Below are 18677 nucleotides of genomic sequence, written 5' to 3'. Positions count from 1 at the left end.
TTGAGCATTCCTAGTACAAAAGCCCAAGATCCAAAATGCTCAAAACTTGAAACTTCTTGAACATTGATCTGATACTACAAGGGGAAAATTCCACCCTGATCTCATGTGATGGTTGGAAGGCAAAATAATGCAACACTCAAATATTGTATAAAATTGTCTTCAGGCTATGTTGTGTAAGGTGTATATGAAACAAAAATGAATTTTATATTTAGATTTGGATACTATCCCCAAGATAGGTCATAATGTATATGAAAGTATTCAAAAAAAATCCCAAATCTCAAACACCCTGATACTAAGAATTTTGTATGAGGGATACTATACAGTGAAATACTGAATGGCCGAGATTATGCCTAAACATATGCAGATAAGACAAACCACAAGGCAGTATATTATTCACTGCCAAAAAGTTAGGGATGTTGGGAACCAGCAGTTAGCGTAATGGCTATGTCGCTGGACTCCCACATAATCGACCGTGGTTCGCGTCCTGGACCTGGTGGCTTAAAACTCACACCGGGCGCGTGTGCGTGTGTGCCCAAGATCCCGAGAGGAGAATGGAGGAGAAGGGATTGCGGCGTGACCATCCCCCCTGGGGGGTGATTTCTCGCTTTCTGTCTCTATGTCTCTCTCTGTCTGTCTGGCGAGCACACGCGCCCTATAGTGAAAATCTCACACACACACAAAAAAGTTAGGGATGTATAATAGGTACAGCATTTAGAGTGAACACAGTCCCCAAACTAAAAAGTTTATCTCCTGACTTGTGAGCTGTCTTATATTCAGGTTGTGACAAGTTAACAAGTTATTTTACTTAAGCATTCAGTAATTATTGTAATTGAAAGAATGTAATGACATGAAATCTGAAATTTAATTGAAACTCTGGGATGAATTCAGGAGAAACCCATGCATATCAGAATCACTAAGGAAGAAAAGTAAGCACATATTGATGGGCAGCTTCCTGCATGCTAGGTTCCATGCTTGCCTTGGTATACATTAGGCTGAACTGTATGGCATTGTCAGTTTTTTGTTTGTTTGTTTGTTTGTTTGGGGTTTTTTTACTGTTTTTGTCCTACAAAACTGTTTCATGTGATTCAAACTAATACATTATTTCATGAATGCATGGGATGTTAGCAAATTCTACATGAGTAAATAAACTTTCTGAAGGGTCTTAAAGACTATATGCAATTTACACGGGAAGGTGAGGCTCTTCCTAGGGGACAGAGTCAGGTGGAGAAGAAAGTTAATAAAATACCAGTAGCAGTGATAATAATAGTCACTATTTCTTGAGTGTTTAGAAATGTACAGACACCATGCTCAGCATTTTATATATCTAACCTCATTTAACTCTTATGACAACCTTTTCAGAAAGGTATTATAATTCCCATTTTGAGATTGAGATGCTGAGGCTCAGGGAGGTAAGTAAATTGACCAAGATCTCACAATTATTTCAGATTCCAAAGAATCCAACAGGCCAACAGGTGACATGAAGGTTAAGGTGGCTGGGTCTCACATGGCTAACTGCATGGTTCAAGGCCTGAACCTGGTGGCTTGAAAATCACTTCGAGTGTATGTACATACAGGCCTAGAATCCTGAGAAGAGAGTGGAGATAAGATTGCAGCAGGGCCATTCGCCCTGGGGGTAGGAGGGGTGATTTCTCACTTTCTCTCACTCTCTTTTTCTTTGTGTCTCCATGACAGTTTGCACACTGTAGCAAACTAAAAAGAAAGAAAGAAAAAGAAAATAAAGCAAAGCACCCACCGACCATCTAGGTTTGCCTTGGACCAAAGGGTTCCTGGAGTGTGGGACTTTTTGTTTTAAAACAAAGGAAGCCCTAGACTATTCAGAACAAGTTGGTCTCCCAAATGCCAGAACTCTTGCTGCTCCATTATGGCAACTCAGGGCCCTTTGTCCACCAGTCTAAAGAGGTCTTTTCATGGGAACCAGCAGTTGGTGTAATGGCTATGTCGCTGGACTCCCACATAGTCGACTGTGGTTCACGTCGCGTCCTGGACTTGGTGGCTTAAAACTCACGCCGGGCGCATGTGCATGCGTGCCGAGGATCCCGAGAGGAGAATGGAGGAGAAGGGATTGCGGCGTGACCATCCGCCCTGGGGGGTGATTTCTCGCTTTCTGTCTCTATGTCTCTCTCTGTCTGTCTGGTGAGCGCATGCGCCCTATAGTGAAAATCTCTCAAAAAAAAAAAAAAAAAAAGAGGTCTTTTCATTATGCATAAAACACACATGGCAGGTACTGCTGTTTTTCCAAATTTTCAAGCATTTGTATTGTTAACCTGAGGCAAACAGAACATTTTCTTAGTGGACTGGGAATAGTCAGAATAAATGTCGGCAAGCACAAACATCTCACGGTGAAGTCAGACATACTGTCCAGTGAAGAGGCTACAGGGACTCTTAAACTCTGATCTCTACACCAGCAGTTCTCACTCTAGGGTGGAAGTTGGGGAATGTTCAAGAACTTGAATGAGAAAAAGGTTATGTCACTATTTTTATTTACATCAAAGTGAAATTTATTATTTCCTTTAAATAAGAATATAAGCAACAAACCACAGTGTTATTAGCTGTACCTATAACCTATTATTTCTGATATTTTCTTATCATATTGCAGTTGTTGAGATACTTCAAACTATCATAACTTTAAAATTATGATAATTATCAGGCACCAGCAGTTGGTGTAATGGCTATGTCGCTGGACTCCCATGTAGTTGACTGTGGTTCGAGTCCCGGACCCAGTGGCTTAAACTCATGCCGGGCGCATGTGAGTGTGTGCCAAAGATCCTGAGAGGAGAATAAAGGAGAAGGGACTGCGGTGTGGCCGTCCCCCCTGGGAGGTGATTTCTCACTTTCTGTTTCTCTGTCTCTGTCTTTCTGGTGAGCGCACATGCCCTATAGCAAAAACCTCTCCAATAAATAAATAAATAAAACAAAATTATGGTAATTATCAGACTTATTGCTAATCTTGATATTTAATGTGTTCATCAATACATGTATTACTGACCAGATTTTGAAAAATACCTCTTTTAACAAATGTATTTCAATATAATTAGTTTTTTTATGCCCTTTATGTGTTTTTTAACTGCCAGAGGTCACGTGTATTGGGTGGGGCGAGCCTGAGGGAACCACCTCCTAGTGAAATGTGGTCAGACCACAATTCCTTCTCCTTCATTTCTCCATCTTGTCGGGATTTGGGACATGCATGCACAAGTGTCCAGTATGTTTTCCAAACCACTGAGATCAGGACTTGAACCACAGTTGTTCATGTGGGATGTGGCTCCCTTAACCACTAGGCTATGGGCCCTATTTTATGCATTTTAGCACATTCTGAGAGGAGATCATGCCCCATAAAAAGTTAAGCAAAACCTGCTCCAAACCAAGGGCTAACAGACAGACAGACATCCGCAGGAGCACTGCTTCTCCTGCCACCACTTCACCAATCCAGTGCTCCCCCTTAGGGGAACCACCCACACCTGACTTTCAAGATCTAGTTTAAGGCTTTCACTGATTTCGGGATAGGGTAATGGACCACAATCAACTGAATTTAGAAACTAACCATGTTCACCATCTAGGAAGTGAGGGCAGTGTTTCATCCCAAGGAGGAGGAAGGCTCCTCTAACTCAGTCCAGCCTATCCTTCTTCCCAGACTTTCCTCTTCCCTGACCAATTGTGAAAGTCCCTTTGTGAATAACATGTCTAGATTAGTTTGCTGAACAATTGCTTCTTCTTAGTTAGCCTCTGATTGTCCTTGCTTTTGTGAGTCAAAAATCCTTAATCTTATTTGAATGCAATTTAATTCCCTAGAGAGCTGAGTCTTTAGTCTCTTAGCTTTATAAAGTGAGTGCTTAGAGAGAATGCAGGAGAGCTGACACAGTGCGCCTTTAAAGCTAGGTCAATCTACCAAGGAAATAATTAGATAAATGTGCACTCCAGCGGGGTGAGGAGAAGGAAAAGAATTTCTCCACAAATTACTTTTAGGACATTTAAGTGGAATTGAATTAGAATGTCAAGGGCCAGACAGCTCTCAGGAGGTCATATGATCTAGTCCCCCATAGTTAGGCAAGAGCACAAATGTGAAAATCTAACCTATACTTAAAAAGCTTTTGAGAGGGGAACAATTTTACCTATGCAGGTCCTGCAAGGTGAGTCAGAAGACCTTGTGGGTTTAAAGGAGTATTCATAAGAAACCAAATGATAGCATGTAGCTTGTTAGTTAATAGGCTAATTAATTAAACACATGTATTGAGTACCTGCTGTGTGTCAGAAACTGTCCTAGGGATTTGAAATGTATCATTGAGTTATATTCCAGTGGGGGAGATGAATAAACAATAAACCTAATAAGAAAATCATAAGATATGTTGGAAAGAGCTAAATGCATTTGAAAAGCAGAAAAAAAAAATAGAATAAGGAATAGGGATGGAAGTACTGAAGAGTGGGCAGAAAGAGGCGTTTCTATAAACGTGTAAGTGTAAAAGAATAACTATGTGTTATGAGCATAGAATAGTGATTAGCATGATAAATTCTCAATCAATAATGTATATACCTAATATATACACACATACACACACACTTATGTAAAATACATGTATATATGTGACATTTTGGTTAGTTTTGTAGGTTAGGGTTGTTTGGGTGCAAGATACAGAAATAGACTTACAGACTTCTTTGCTTACTTAAAGGAAAATAGGATTTCATTTGCAGGGTGGTATGGGTAGCTCTGAATAACCAAACTCAGTCAAGGACCTGACACCTGCTGAGAATACCTCACAGTCTCTCTCACCTGCCCAGGCATAGGCAGGGTGGGAGGAGTAAAGATCATCTCAGAAAGGAGGATGAAAAGACGCAGTGTAATTAAAAGATAAACTCACTGCAGTTAATAACCTAACCCAGGTCAGTAAGATGGAATCAATCTAGAAAAGAAAGTATTGAAGGGGGGTATTGCACACTCTGCATTCTACCAGTCATAACCCAGTATGAAGCCAAGTGGATTGATTTTAATTTAATAGCATGTAATACAGATTATAGTTTCCCCATGTAAAATATTACCACATTTTGTCAGGAACAGACAGATTATAACCACAATCATGGTAAATTCATTCTGGGAAACATGTAAGTAGATTCTGGAGACTTTGGTTATCTCTGATGAGGAAATTATTGACCCAAGGCAGTCAACCAGGTGATAGATATGCTCTTGGAGCATCTCTGTTCAAACTAAACCAGACCAGTGTTGGATAAAACAACTTGCCCTGCATTTGGCTTCACTCCATATCACCTCTTTTTGCTGCCTTAGTTTAACTTTGTCCACCCACTTGTAGTTCAGATACACGAACTTGTCTATTATCCAGAGTGAAACCTGACCACATTCAAGCTGAAAGGGACCAGGGTTCTGTGGTCTATTAAAACCTGCTGCAGAGTGTCTGAGAGTGTAATTACTAGTGCACTGTGATTTACAAAAACTTTCTCAAGTGAGACATAATCATTAAGCACGTAATAATTCTACTTGAGTCATTCTAACACTAGATTTGTCTCCTTGAATTTCCCCCAATACATGCTAAGGCTGAACTCTTATTTGCCACACTCTCTTGTCTGCAGGTTTAACTTCCATCTCTGGGTACACAGTTTCCCTTATCCTCTTTTGGACAGAAATCTCACATGTTTCAATGAAGCCTGCTTATTTTAGATGTCAACATGGTGCAGGTGTGTGAAGATTTAGAGGGAGGATTTGCGTCTGAGATATAAATGATTTGGTTTCAAACATGGCAGACCACAGAGACTTATATTTTTATGACCAAATGGGATAGTAATATATCTGGACATGTGGAATTCACGTTATATCTAATTTTCTTCAGTGTTCTTGAAGGGAAAGCCATAGCAAGAGAAATGACTTTCTTTTCCCTAGTGATTTTGTATAAGCAGTGGAGAGTCACTAGCCAACATTTGGTTCTCACATTGATTCCCTGCTCAGGCTGAAGATTCGCAAGGCCACATGTCAACAATAGCATCTTTTATTGTCAAGTATTGGGGGAGTTAAAGGTGTTCTAATGCAGGTCCATTTTGCATACTAGACCTTCTTACTTACGAAGTACCTAGAGGGAGACAGGATCATAATTTTATAGGAGAAAAAAATCTGAGCCAGGCACATTAAATGTCTATTCCATGTATAGAGAATTAGGACCCAAATCCACATCTCCACTCCTTACAGACATCAGAGCCAAAATAGAACACAGAGACGATCCAAGACAGTGTTCACTGAAGTATGATGCATTTGCCTTTGTTGGTAAAGCATAGCTCGCTTTTGGGGGCTGGCGCCAGGCACTGTTCTAAGCACTTTACATCTATCAACTCATTTAAAAATCTCACTATAATACTCTGAGAAGACACTTCTATTATCCCAGTTTTGCAGATGAGGAAACTGATACCCAGAGATACTTAATAGCTTGCCCACCATCATAAAATTAGTAAGTGCCAGAACTAGCATTTGAAAGTTGGCTGTTTATTGACTCAAGGGTATGTGTTCTCAGCTATTACTTTTACCTATTGATTTTATAGATAATGTATTTATATTAATGTATATTTGAAACAAAATGATAACTAGCTATTATTGCTTCAGATCAGCCTGATGTATACAGAGTACTGAGAATCTTTTGCGAACAGGCAGAATGCCCAGATGAGCCAATCCCCTAGTGATGAGATTTCCTATAATAACATAGAAGAATGGGTAATGTGAGGGCTGGCCCTGTAGTACAATGGTTATTAAATGCTGTGTATTGGGAATTGGATCCAACACAGTGAAATGGAGTTCAAGTCCCTGTCTCTGCAACATAGAAAACAGACCAGACATGAGTATGCATGCCCAAATACTGATGAAACAGAGAAACAAAGGACAAAGGATTGTAATGTGCCCATGGCTGGGGGGTGGGGGGAGCGGAGGGGGAATAAAAAAGAATAGGTAATATGATATTTTGTACTGTTTAGTGGCAATGTATCTATGTTAAATTACAAGTTTACTTTAAATGTTTAGACTTAAACAGATATACTAAGTATCTCTGTATAATTTATCTTTTTCAATACTACATTGCAGAGATATTTCTCCCCCCCAAAAAACAGCAAAAAATTTGAAGGCTGGATAAGACAGATTAAATTTGGAAAATACTAGATTTAGTCCTAATCCTCTATTTTACAAAGGAGGAATTTAGAGTCCATGTTGGTAAAGTAACCTGATAAAATTAACACAGTTAGCTGGTGTTAACAATGTTTAATTTTTTTCTTTTCTTTTTAAAGAAATTTTGCTATAGGTTGTGTGTGCTCGCCAGTGACAGGAAGAAAGCTACCCCCAGTGGGGATGGCCACCTGCAATCCCTTCTCTTTCATTCTCCTTTTGAGATTTGGGGCACACTCACATGTGCCTGGTATATTTTTTAAGCATCAAACAGTGTAGTTTGCCATGGGGGACCCAGCCACCTTAACCACCATGCCACCAGCTGGCCCAATGTCCTTTTCCAATTCTTACTACTTACCAGATTCTATTCTAAGTATTGTTATGAGGCTTATAATATTGGGGCATCAGAAAAGTTATCACATGTTTTTCTATGTAAAAATGCATTATGACTTTTCCAACAACCTGATATTTAAATCTAATGACAACTTACAAGGTAAATACTACTGTTACTATCCTCACTTTACAAATAAGGAGACTGAGGCTTAGAGATAATATACAATCTGTCCTCCAGATCCAAGTGCAAGGAGTTAAGCCTTGAGCTTCAGCCTTTCTAATTCCAGAGCCCAAGATGCCAACTATACAACTTCCTTTTCTCCTCCTTCTCTTCCCCTCCCCATCCCTCTTGCCTTTCTCCTCCTCCTCTTCCTTTTTAAGTGTATTCATTCGATTTTTCCATGACAGAGAGAGAAACACCCCCAACAGGGTCTTCCTGCTGTGATCCCCTCCTAGCCTTAGCCAGCCCAGATAATGTGTAACCAAAGGAGGACCTTCCCAAGACTCCAGTGTGGCAGAGCCATCATCATTACTGCAGCACCGGCTGCCCTACCTCCCTCCCCCTTCTTTTAAAAATGAGAGAGAGAGAGCTTGGGAAAGAGAGAGAGAGAGCAAGAGTGAGAGAGAAGTATTTCTGACAGGGTGTAGCCATGTCGTTGTTCTCTTGTCTGGGCCTTCGAGTTAGCCAGGGCCCAAGGTCTATTAGAACCAAACAGGGCCTCATTCACCACAGCAAGGCCCTCCATCTTCAAATCTTGTGAAGTGATGTCTGTTAAGAGCAAAGCAAATCCCCACCTGTTAGCATCCCACTGCCTCAGTTTACTAAGATTAGCTACCATGAAATACAACTTTAGAAGGAAAAGGTGGAAGGTGTTCATGCTGAAATTTACTCCTCCCCCCTCAAAACAAAACAAAACAAACACCCAAAAAAACAAAACCGCTCTGAAAACTTTCAAAAGAAATGAAGTTCAAAGTAGAAAGCTATTAAGATATCTGCCATGGTAGTCTTAAACAATCTTGATTTTAATGTGATGAAATAATGCCATTGGAATAAAAAAATAATTTTAATGGTATATCCACATGTTTTGTAATAATGTTTTCATAACAATATGATGTAACTTGTTAAAGATGAGCCAAATATAATTTAATTTCTCTAAGAATTCTTCCTCTCAGACTCCTCCTGCTCCACTCCCTGATTTTGTGTTTTTAAATTTTACTAGACACTGGTATTACTGCAATAACAAACAACAGCCTTTAGGTAAGTCTTTCATCAGAAAGAAAATCTCCAGTTTTCTTTTTTATAAACAGGGCCTTGATTAACTTCTACCCTTTGGTGATGATAAAATGAAGCCAAATTAATAGCATTCTGCTTTCATTTCTGGTTGAAGAGGGTAGCTGCAGAAAAAAATATCAACGTTCTCTTTGGAGGCTTTAAAGCCTGATATTCTGCAAAAAAAATAGTGGAACCCAATGGAGCAAAGCTGCTGTGTAAATTAAGTGAGAAAATTACTCTTTGGAGAGTATAATAGCTTCTTGAGTTTTTTCTCATCAGAGTCGTACATAAGTGTTCTGATCTCATTGCACAGACTCAGGAAACTGAGGCTGAGCCATGGAAAGTTACTCCAGGAGGTGTTCTCAGCATTACACTTACCTAGTGGCTTCCTGAGGCCACACAGCCAGGAGCGAATGGAACCCAAGTGGGCACCCTAATGTGTCTGCCTGTAAATCATGCTCTTGCTATCATCCTGGGGCAGGGGGAGAGCTGGCAATGCCCAAGGGGGTTCTTGGAACATCCACATTCCTGTGGATGATTTTCTCCTCGTTACTTGTTACTTCAGTTGCCTAAACACTGTGTGATTAAAGAGCTGAATTAATTACTGATGAGGCAGGTGGCCAACATACAACACAAGTCCCACCTGAACTGGATGAGAGTGTTGGGCTGTCTTGGGGCATTGTTTTGCTCTTCCTTCCAGAAATGACTAGGACAGTCTGCCAGGGTCTAGGAGCCTGGAATTCATACATAATTTGTACTTTAATCAAACGCTGTTAGGTTCTTGGTCTGTTCTTATGAAATGCATTGCACTAAAAGGCTTATCTTCTGGATGTAGAAAGTACAAACTCAAAATAAAACATTTCTACCATCGAATACCAGGATGTGTCACAGTCACAACTCAAAGGACTTTCATTTTTATCTGCCCATTGAAATAGGTTTGATGAGAAATGAGGCTGGGCTGGCTCCGTAGCATTCTGGTTAAGGGACCTGGATTCCATATGGTGAACCATGGTTTGAGTTACTGACCCAGCAGCTTGAGGGGAAAAAAAAAAGAGTTGGGCACATGTATGTGTGTTTGTGTGTGTGTGCGCCCCCAAAGTTCCCACAGAATAGAGACGAGGAAGAGAAGGGACTACAGGGACTACAGCATGATCACACCCCATGGGACGGGGGGCTTTCTCCCTTTTCTTCTCTGTATGTTTCCTTCTCTGGTGAGCACATAGGCCATTTGTCAACTGAGGAAAAACAAAAGGGACTCTCATATCTAAACCACCCTCAGAATAGTACCCAAGGGGCTTACCCTGGTTCACAAGGCCTTTCACAGTTTTCTTCCCTTGGTTCTCTATTTCCCTCAAAAGTCATAATCATTCCTTCTCTGTAGGCCTCTACTGCCCCCTCAGTTGGAATGCCTCCCAATATTCTCAGAGTTGGCTCCTTTTATTCTTGTCTCAATCGAAAATGTCACCTTTTCAGAGAGTCCTTTTTCTCTATGACCTCACATTTTCTCATCTTCATAGCACTGACTGCTGTCTGGTTACCTGTGCTTGCTTTTCCTGTGATTGCATGTAGCTGACTAAAACGAAAGCTCCCCGAAAGCAGTAATGGTCTCTGGTTGGCTGCAGTTTCCTTATCATGTAGTAGGTGCTCAATAAATACTGGAAAATTTCAATGAAACCAAGGTCGTAAATGTAAATTATTTAACTGTCTCATGTTTTGTCTTTGGTATTTGAAGTGCTAAAAGGAGAAGGGGGCTATATAATAGGAATATACTTGCATGTTTAGTCTCAACTAAATTCAGTCTTTCTGTTAAATATCATCTAATCTGTAAGCTGCTTCTTTGCAGCCTGTAACTCACTGACATAAGCCATGTACTACCTTCCCATTCCCAACCCCTCAGCTCTTCTCCCAGATGCTTTTCTCTTGTTATATTCTACACATCTTGTTCTAAACTACACATTTGGCCACATAGGGTCCAGTGCCTTAGCCATCACGCTGCCAGCTAGCCTTGAAGTCAAACTGTACCATGACTTAGAAGGCATTTGACAGTCCTGCCTGTGCTCATACTTCTAGTTTCCCTGCTGTCCCTTACTTCCCTTCCTCTCTAGACTTGAGGTGTTTTTCTTTGGTTTTCTGAAATTAATTTCTCTCTTGCCTCTGAGCCTTTGCACATGCTCTTCCCTCTGCCAAAACACCTCCATCCCCACTTGCTACCCCTAACTCACCAGACTAACACCTTTACCTTATAGTTTGAAGAAGAGTCAGCTCCTTCTGGAAGCTTCCCAAACCACCACACCTTCTCTCGTCTGAGCCTCTCCAGGACCTATTGTGGCAGTCTATGTTGGGATTTCGGGTTTCTGAGTTTGCTGCCTCCACCAGATTGCATTTGTCTTACATCCCTCTAGTACTGAGCACTGTGGGGCACTTGGTTGTCACTCAGTAACTTAAAAATAAAAATAAGACAAAGCAAAGGAATGCTTTGCATGGCTTTAAAGGAAATCTCTAAAGCTGCCCATCAATTGGAGACTGTTCACCAACTGTCAGAGTATCTGAGAAGCCTACAATGCTCAGAAATCACTCTGGACCTTTCTTTTTTCCTTTCTTTCTTTCTTTCTTTTTTTTTTTTTTTTTTTTTTTTGCATGATTACCAAGAGACATTGCAACCCTCTGGGGAGTCTTAGCTCACAGACTGCCACTTAGAGAGTAATGTAAGAAGGTCATTTCTGGAAGCAACATTGCGTGGTGGTATCTTTCAGCATAGTGAAAACTTGAAAAATAAGGTGGCCTCAGCCAAGGGTCAAATTGCAGGTCCAAAGCTGAATGTGTTTGGCGGTGCTTTAGAGACAAATACATTAATCATGGAGGTATGTGATCTGGTCGGAAAATTCAAGCCAGATAGAATGACATGGATAAAAACGCACACACACATACACTCAGAACCGTGAGCACTCTCGTTTATAGAAACCACATTAATGGATGGCAGCGCTCTACCTCTGAAGTGATTTATAAATTAAAATAATTGCTTCTTTGAACTGTTCCGATATTAATTGACCTATCACTAATGTACATACAGTCTCTAAACCATCCAAACATTACCTAAACATTTTTATTCCTTTATTCTGGAAATCCAAAAAAACCACAAAAACAGGCTCTTTGTTCTGCTGCCAAGGGTCATAAAGGAAAAGCCATCATCTTTGATGACTTTGCAATTCTATTTCTTCATCAAATTAATTCTAAGTGAAATAGCGAGTACTCTAAGCTCAAATAAGTATTCCCACCTTCCTCCCCTTTTAACAATCTCATCCCTGAGCACATGGACTCAGTTCTAGCTCAGATTTCTGGTAATGAAAGTAAGGCAATTCATTATTATTATTTTTTTATTATTAATTTTAGCTTTGCATACATCTCCCCAGGAATCCTGGCTTGTGGGTGCTCAGCGTTTCCCTCCTGGGTAAAAAGAAGGAGAGGCTGGGCTGACTGAGGCCCGGGTGAGCACAGACTGAGACTGGACTGCTGGGGGCCCATTCTGCAAGGGTGATCCCAAGCAGTACTGAAAGGCAGGCAGAAAAACACAGGCCTGACAAGAGTTCTGTGCCAGTGGTTTGAAACCAGGGTAATTTTGTCCCGCTCCTTCCACCCTCCCCTTTCAATTTGGCCATTTCTGGAGACGTTTTTTCTTGTTCCAACTTAGGGGAAAGGAAAAAATGCTGACTGCCATCTAATGAGTAGAGGTCAGAGATGCTGGTAAATATCTATAATGGATGCCCAACACAGACCCCTCTCCCCCTGTAGACCAAAGGATTATGCACTCCAATGCCAGGAGTGCAGAGGCTGAGAACCCCTACCCTACTGTTGCTTGTACTTGAATTCACATCCAGTTTTGTTCCTTGATGGCTTTATGATATTGGGTAAGTTTCTTGAACGTTCTGAGTCTGAGGGTTTCTTTTCTCAAAAATGGAACTAATGTTAAAGAACCTTCTTTGCTGGCCTGTTGTCAAGCCTAGCAGTTGTGTCTCAAAAGCGTTTCTATTTTTTGTTAATCTATTAGAATATTTTAAGTAGAAATGCAAATTGCCATGATTTTAGGAGAAATGATCACCTTTTAGATTTTTAGCTCCAAAGCAAATTTTATTTTCTCTTTATATTAGTGCATAATGAAAGACTACGAAAGATCACTTCTCACTTAAACTAGAAGTGTTTGGCAATTATGGACTTCTCTTTTGGTACAGCTGAGTAATATTAATTCCAAACTGTCACAGCCTGTTCTATTTTGATTTAATACTGGGAAGGATCTCTGATGAATATATACATTTTCCAGCATCTACACAGATCCATTATTGCTAAGTCAGAAATACAGTATACTTGCTCTAACTTAAATAGTAGAAAGACAAAAAACAACAAGACCAGTTCAAAGCAGCCTTCCCATGGGCAGATACATCACTCCTAAGCACCTAAGAAAGTAGGAACAAAAAGAAACACGAAGCACGTTCTGATATTTCCTTTGTGACATTAATGTGATATCAGGCTAAGTATGGGAATCAGAAAACATGACTTCTACATAAAATTTTACATTTATTGGAATAAATAAAACAATTTGGACTTAAAACATGTTTAAACCAATAACTTTCCTGAAGTCATTTAAAATAAGAAGTGTTTTGGTGTCATGTACAGAATTGGTCTGTTACTGTTTTATATCAGAGATGAAAAGCATTATGTGAGGGACCAGCAGTTAGCATAATGACTATGTCACTGGACTCCCATGTAGTTGACCACGGTTCGAGTCCTGGGCCCGGTGGCTTATAAAACTCACACCAGGAATGTGTGTGTGCGTGCCCAAGATCCTGAAAGGAGAATGGAGAAGAAGGGACTGCAATGTGGCCATTACCCCTGGGGGGTGATTTCTTGCTTTCTGTCTCTCTGTCTCTGTCTCTGTCTGTCTGGTGACTGCATGCGCCCATTAGAAAAAAACCTCTTCAAACACACACACACACACACACACACACACACACAATGTGAAATAGCTTAAGTTGACATGTAAAAATTATGATTTCCCAACAGTTAAAACATTTTTTTTTCTAATCGCCTAAGGGCACCTGTGCTCACAGAGAGAGGACAAAGTACCCTCAAATGGGGTGTAGTCATGTAGTCATGCCACTATCTTTTTCCCTCTGTTTCTACATCATTTCGGGATTTTAGGCACGCACACACACCCACACACACACACACACACACACATGCCTAGCATGTTTTTCATGCCACCAGGGCCAGGACTGAAACCACAGTCCATCACGTAGGACCCAGTTCCCTTAACCATTATCAGGTCAGGCTACTAGGCCAGACTTCTCAGTCCTTCTTTAACAGGTTCAAAAGCATCCTCCTTTTGTCATTCTGCAAATATTTCTTGAGTGCCAGCTATGAACTTCCATTGAGACAAGCGTTAGGGATAAAATCATACATGGTTAGAAGACAGTGACGCTTAGCGAGCAGGGACTTAGTACTCTGTAGTCAGAGAGTAGTGGCTTGCCTTCTGGCTAAGCCGTGCTTTTACTGGTGACCTTTTGGCCACCTATCCAACTGCCTGGAGCTTAGTTTCCTCATGTGAAAAATCGGCTGGTCAAATCTTTCTCACCAGCTTGTTGAAAGGCTGCTGGTAAAAAGCACTGAGCTTGGGGCTTGCAGTTTATGAAGAAAAGTGCTCAAAAGTGGTCATATATAATTCCAATGACCATTGTGTTATTTTTATAGTCCAAGAAATGGTCTGGTTTGGGAAAATGGCGGCTATTTTTCTGTACCAATTGTAGAATTTTAAAAGCATTACGACGCAGAGGCGTAATAAACCGTGTTTTTTAGCACAGAGTGTATAACCTTACCAAATGGAGCCAGATGTCACAAAAACAACCCAGGGTTGCTGCTGCTGCTGTTGTTGTTATTTTTCTAAAAGTTCTGATGGCCAAACTGGATGCCTAATCCAATAGCTAGACAAGTTCTTCCAAAACGTATCATTTACATATTTTCCTTAGACATGGGGTAGTGTTAGTGTTAAGAAACAAATTTTCTCTAGTATGCACACACTTACAGAACTGCTTTGTACACAGCCAGCTAATGAGAAAATCTTAAATGGATGTGAAGAAGGAGGACATAAATAACATGGTACAAATCAAAAGAACAGTATTTTTCCACGTAAATAGTATTTATTGGCTTTCTTATCACAAAAGCAATATATGTGTCCTGTGAAAAATGCAGAACAAAGCAAAAATACAAAAATTGCCTCTAATCTCAATGCCCAGAGATAATAATTCTTCTTCTTCTCCTTCTCTTCTTCTTCCTCCCCCTCCTTCTCCTTTTTAAAATTTGCATGTACACATATAGTGGCCCGCTTCAACAAATTCTTCTAGATTCACTTATTACCAAATCGAGATCACAAACAGTTACTGTATTAGTGTCGGGGCCAGGACAGTTTTTCTATGATGGACCATATTGTAAGTGTAAGTATTTTAGAGTTTTGTTGACTACACAGCCTTTGTCACAGCTACTCGGCTTGACTCCTGCAGCATGAGCACAGCTATAGACAACCTAAAAATGAACGGATGTGGCTGGATTCTGCCTACAGTGCCCCAGACTCCTACCTTGGCCTATAGTTTCCTGAGTCCTAGAGAAGAGCATCATCAATTTTTAGAATAGATTTTTTAAGTATACTAGAGTATCATCAATAATTATATCTCATTGTAATAGTTATAAGGGGAAACTTGACTTTGTAATCCTCAATGCGTTGGAGATTTCTTATAGGGTCATCTTGTTGGTGCATATTTTTGGGAATTACATATAAAAAACAACCAGACAGTGAAGAGAAAATGGTTTTTAGGAAGTTAAAAATGCAAGAACTCTGATGCTGCCTATAATTAAGGGTGCGCTTGAGTTCACCACTATCAATTTCTAAATTCCTGATGTGGTCTTAGGAGCGGGATTCTCATATGATGCATGAGAATGTTGCCAGTTGCTTCTGGCATTATATGAATCCAATCCTCTGGTGTAGCTGCTACCAAGATCTAGTTGCTTTCTCAAATAATATCATTTATTACTCTTAATTGTTTTAATGTGGAAAAATATCCCTTGAATCAATTCCTTTGTGTTTAATTTTGTTGACACATAGAGGCATGAGGTATAGGTTATATTCCTTGGGAAGCAAACTTTAGGACAAACATTAGTATGCAGTAAAATTTATTACAGCATACTATGGATGGGAATGATCCAGAACAGAATGGGCAGAGGGAGAAGGTGGGCTGCATTGCAGACTCAAACAAAGGCCTCAGCAGACCTCATGGAAAGTTCTGGAGCTGGGGTAGCTTTCAGCATTGTCCTGAGTTGGAGAGAGGGGTCTAAATTTATACACAAGGGTTGACCAGTTATTGGCTGCAACACTCTTAGAAGGACAAGGCAGCTCTCTCTGACAGAATCTTTTTGCAAAGAGGGTTGACAGGTAAGATTTTGTCTATTGTTAGACCCCAATAGCTGTGAGAGTGCAGTCTTTATTCTGGAAGATGTTTTTGGTGGCATGTTATCGCATCAACCATTTCAGGGGTCAAATCCAGATGAGAAACTAGCCTTACTCAAACTTGACTTACTCTTAGTTTGAGGAATCAGTGCAGTATGTTTTGGAGCAGTGTGAAATATTAAGTCTGACTTAAGTTGTCCTGTTTAATAGTTTTACTCATTCATCCTATGAATATCAATACCTGTAAACCCTTTAGGTAAGGCAGGGGTCCCCAGCTGGCAGCCTATGGCCTGTTAGGAACCAATCTACATAACAGAAGGTGAACAGCAGGTAAGCAGCAAAGGTTCATTTGTATTTATAGCCACTCCCCATTTCTCTCAATACTGCTTTAGCTCCTTCTCCTGTCAGGTTAGCGATGGCATTAGATTCTCGTAGGAACATGAGTCCTATTATGAACTATATATGTGAGGTATCTAGGTTGTACACTCTTTATAAGAACCTAATGTCGGGACCAGCAGTTATCGTAATGGCTATGTCACTGAACTCCCACGTAGTCGAGCGCATTTCGAGTCCCGGACTTGGTGGCTTAAACTCACTCTGGGCATGTGTGCTTGCATGCCCAAGATCCTGAGAGAAGAATGGAGGAGAAGGAATTGCGGTGGGCCATCCTCCCAGGGGGTGACTTTTCACTTTCTGTCTCTCTGTCTCTCTCTGTCTGTCTGGCAAGTGCACATGCCCTATAGCAAAAACCTCTTCAAAAATAAAAAAGAATCTAATGTCTGTTGATCTGAAATGAAGTTGTGTTAGTGATATTATCACTCGGGAGCAGCTGCAAATACTGATTAACAGTCGTAGAAAGGTTTGATTGCACAGGGGCTGTCATAAATCAATTGTTTTCAGACTCACATCAATGCACTATCATTGAGTGACAAGTGGCAATTAAGTTGCATTCCGTGGCAGGCTTTATAGTGGAAAGAGAATCGATGTACTTCAATTGTAGAGCTGCATCTAGTGTCAGGCTTTAAGTCCAAATCCTCCCCATCCCTGTCTCCTGACCCATGGAAAAATTGTCTTCCAAGAAACTGGTCCCTGGTGTCAAAAATGTTAGGATCTGTTGGTGTAAGGCACTGTCAAGTATGTGTCAGTGAGATATAAAAACAAATTCAAGGCATCAGTCTTGCCATTGGCGAGATTATACTAGGATGATGGTGTGACTCTTGGTCCTAAGAAACCAGGGTTCAGTCAGCCCACATGCATGTAGAAGAATTCTCATTTTGTCTCATAAGCTGCTGCCCTTTATGAGTTTATTAATAAATGGCATTATTAATATTCATAGATCAATTTCTGCTGCATAGAAGTCTGGAGTCAGATATTGAATTTAGCTGTGTGGTAAGATTTGGAGATTGGCATCATGGCTGAGACTTATTGTTTCTGGTAGACACCCAGGTATCTGAAATCCCCCGTGTCAGCGAATCCAGCTCTTAGCACCATGATCTGTACCTTTCTTTGGATGTCTTTTTTTCCCTCCCCTGGTGATTGTATATAATTTACCAGCATATTATAATACATTGCAGGTATTACTCAGGGGTTCCATTGAATAAAAATACCATATTAAAAATGTACTTTGGCTCACAAGTGGAATGCAATTTCAGCTCTTTTTCACCTGCAAGTCAAAAATGAGATCCCTGTACAATTAAAAAGTCAAAGTGGGACTTTATACTGGTACTTGGAGGATTGTGGATCAAGTTAAAGACTGTGAAAAAGTATATATGGAATTCAAGTAAGGGCAAAAGAGATCTTATCCAGAATACATAAAATGCCAAAATAACCGCTTCTGTGTGACATATATGAAGGCATAACAATCATGTTGGATTTTGTAGTTTTTAAGAAAGACTAGACATGAAATATAGTTTTCCCTAATGAAGCAATTCTGTTCTAATGACCAACTATTTCATTCACTCATTTATTTATTCATCCTTTCATTCAATACAGGGCTGCTGTGTTGTGCATCTCTAGGCGGCACTATTTATATCACCATCTATGTAGATGGTGCCCTTGGAATTGAGCCTTATCCAACCTGAACAACCAAATATGGATACATTGGCCCTGATTCAACAGTATTTACTGGGTGAGTATGTTTTAGGCACTGTGCTAGGTGTTGACAGTAGAGCAGGGAGCAAGAAAGACTTGGGTCTTGCACTCACGGAGATTTTTTTTTAGGTGCAGTCAGACAAAAAACAATTAAAATAACTAGATAAATATAATTGGAATAAGTGCCACGAAGTATCAGAACAGGACAGTGTAAGGACCTCTCACAGGAGAACCCATCTTCTGGGCTACTAGGGAAGAAATCTGGAGGAAGCAACAATAAATTAAAGCATGAAGAGTGCATATGTTTATATAGGTGACAATTGGGATAG

The 18677-nt window shown here is 40.3% G+C and overlaps 1 protein-coding gene across 7 annotated transcripts in view; it reads left to right on the top strand.

The window, feature by feature from the left end:
* LOC102490674 (uncharacterized) overlaps nt 1–18677 on the top strand; it is a 321768-nt gene that overhangs the window by 147688 nt on the left and 155403 nt on the right. For 6 of the 7 annotated variants that reach the window (XR_003550981.1, XR_335913.2, XR_335912.2 and 3 more), the window contains one exon: nt 18250–18385. The gene's annotated coding sequence lies outside the window, so the exon portion shown is untranslated. Of the gene's footprint in view, nt 1–16524; nt 16588–18249; nt 18386–18677 lie in introns of those variants that run through there. The other variant, XR_335916.1, reaches the window with a different exon arrangement.

This window comes from Tupaia chinensis, unplaced genomic scaffold (assembly GCF_000334495.1).
Source record: "Tupaia chinensis unplaced genomic scaffold, TupChi_1.0 Scaffold000569_1, whole genome shotgun sequence".
NCBI classification, from domain to species: Eukaryota; Metazoa; Chordata; class Mammalia; order Scandentia; family Tupaiidae; genus Tupaia; species Tupaia belangeri.
This window is presented reverse-complemented; position numbering and strand designations above follow the sequence as displayed.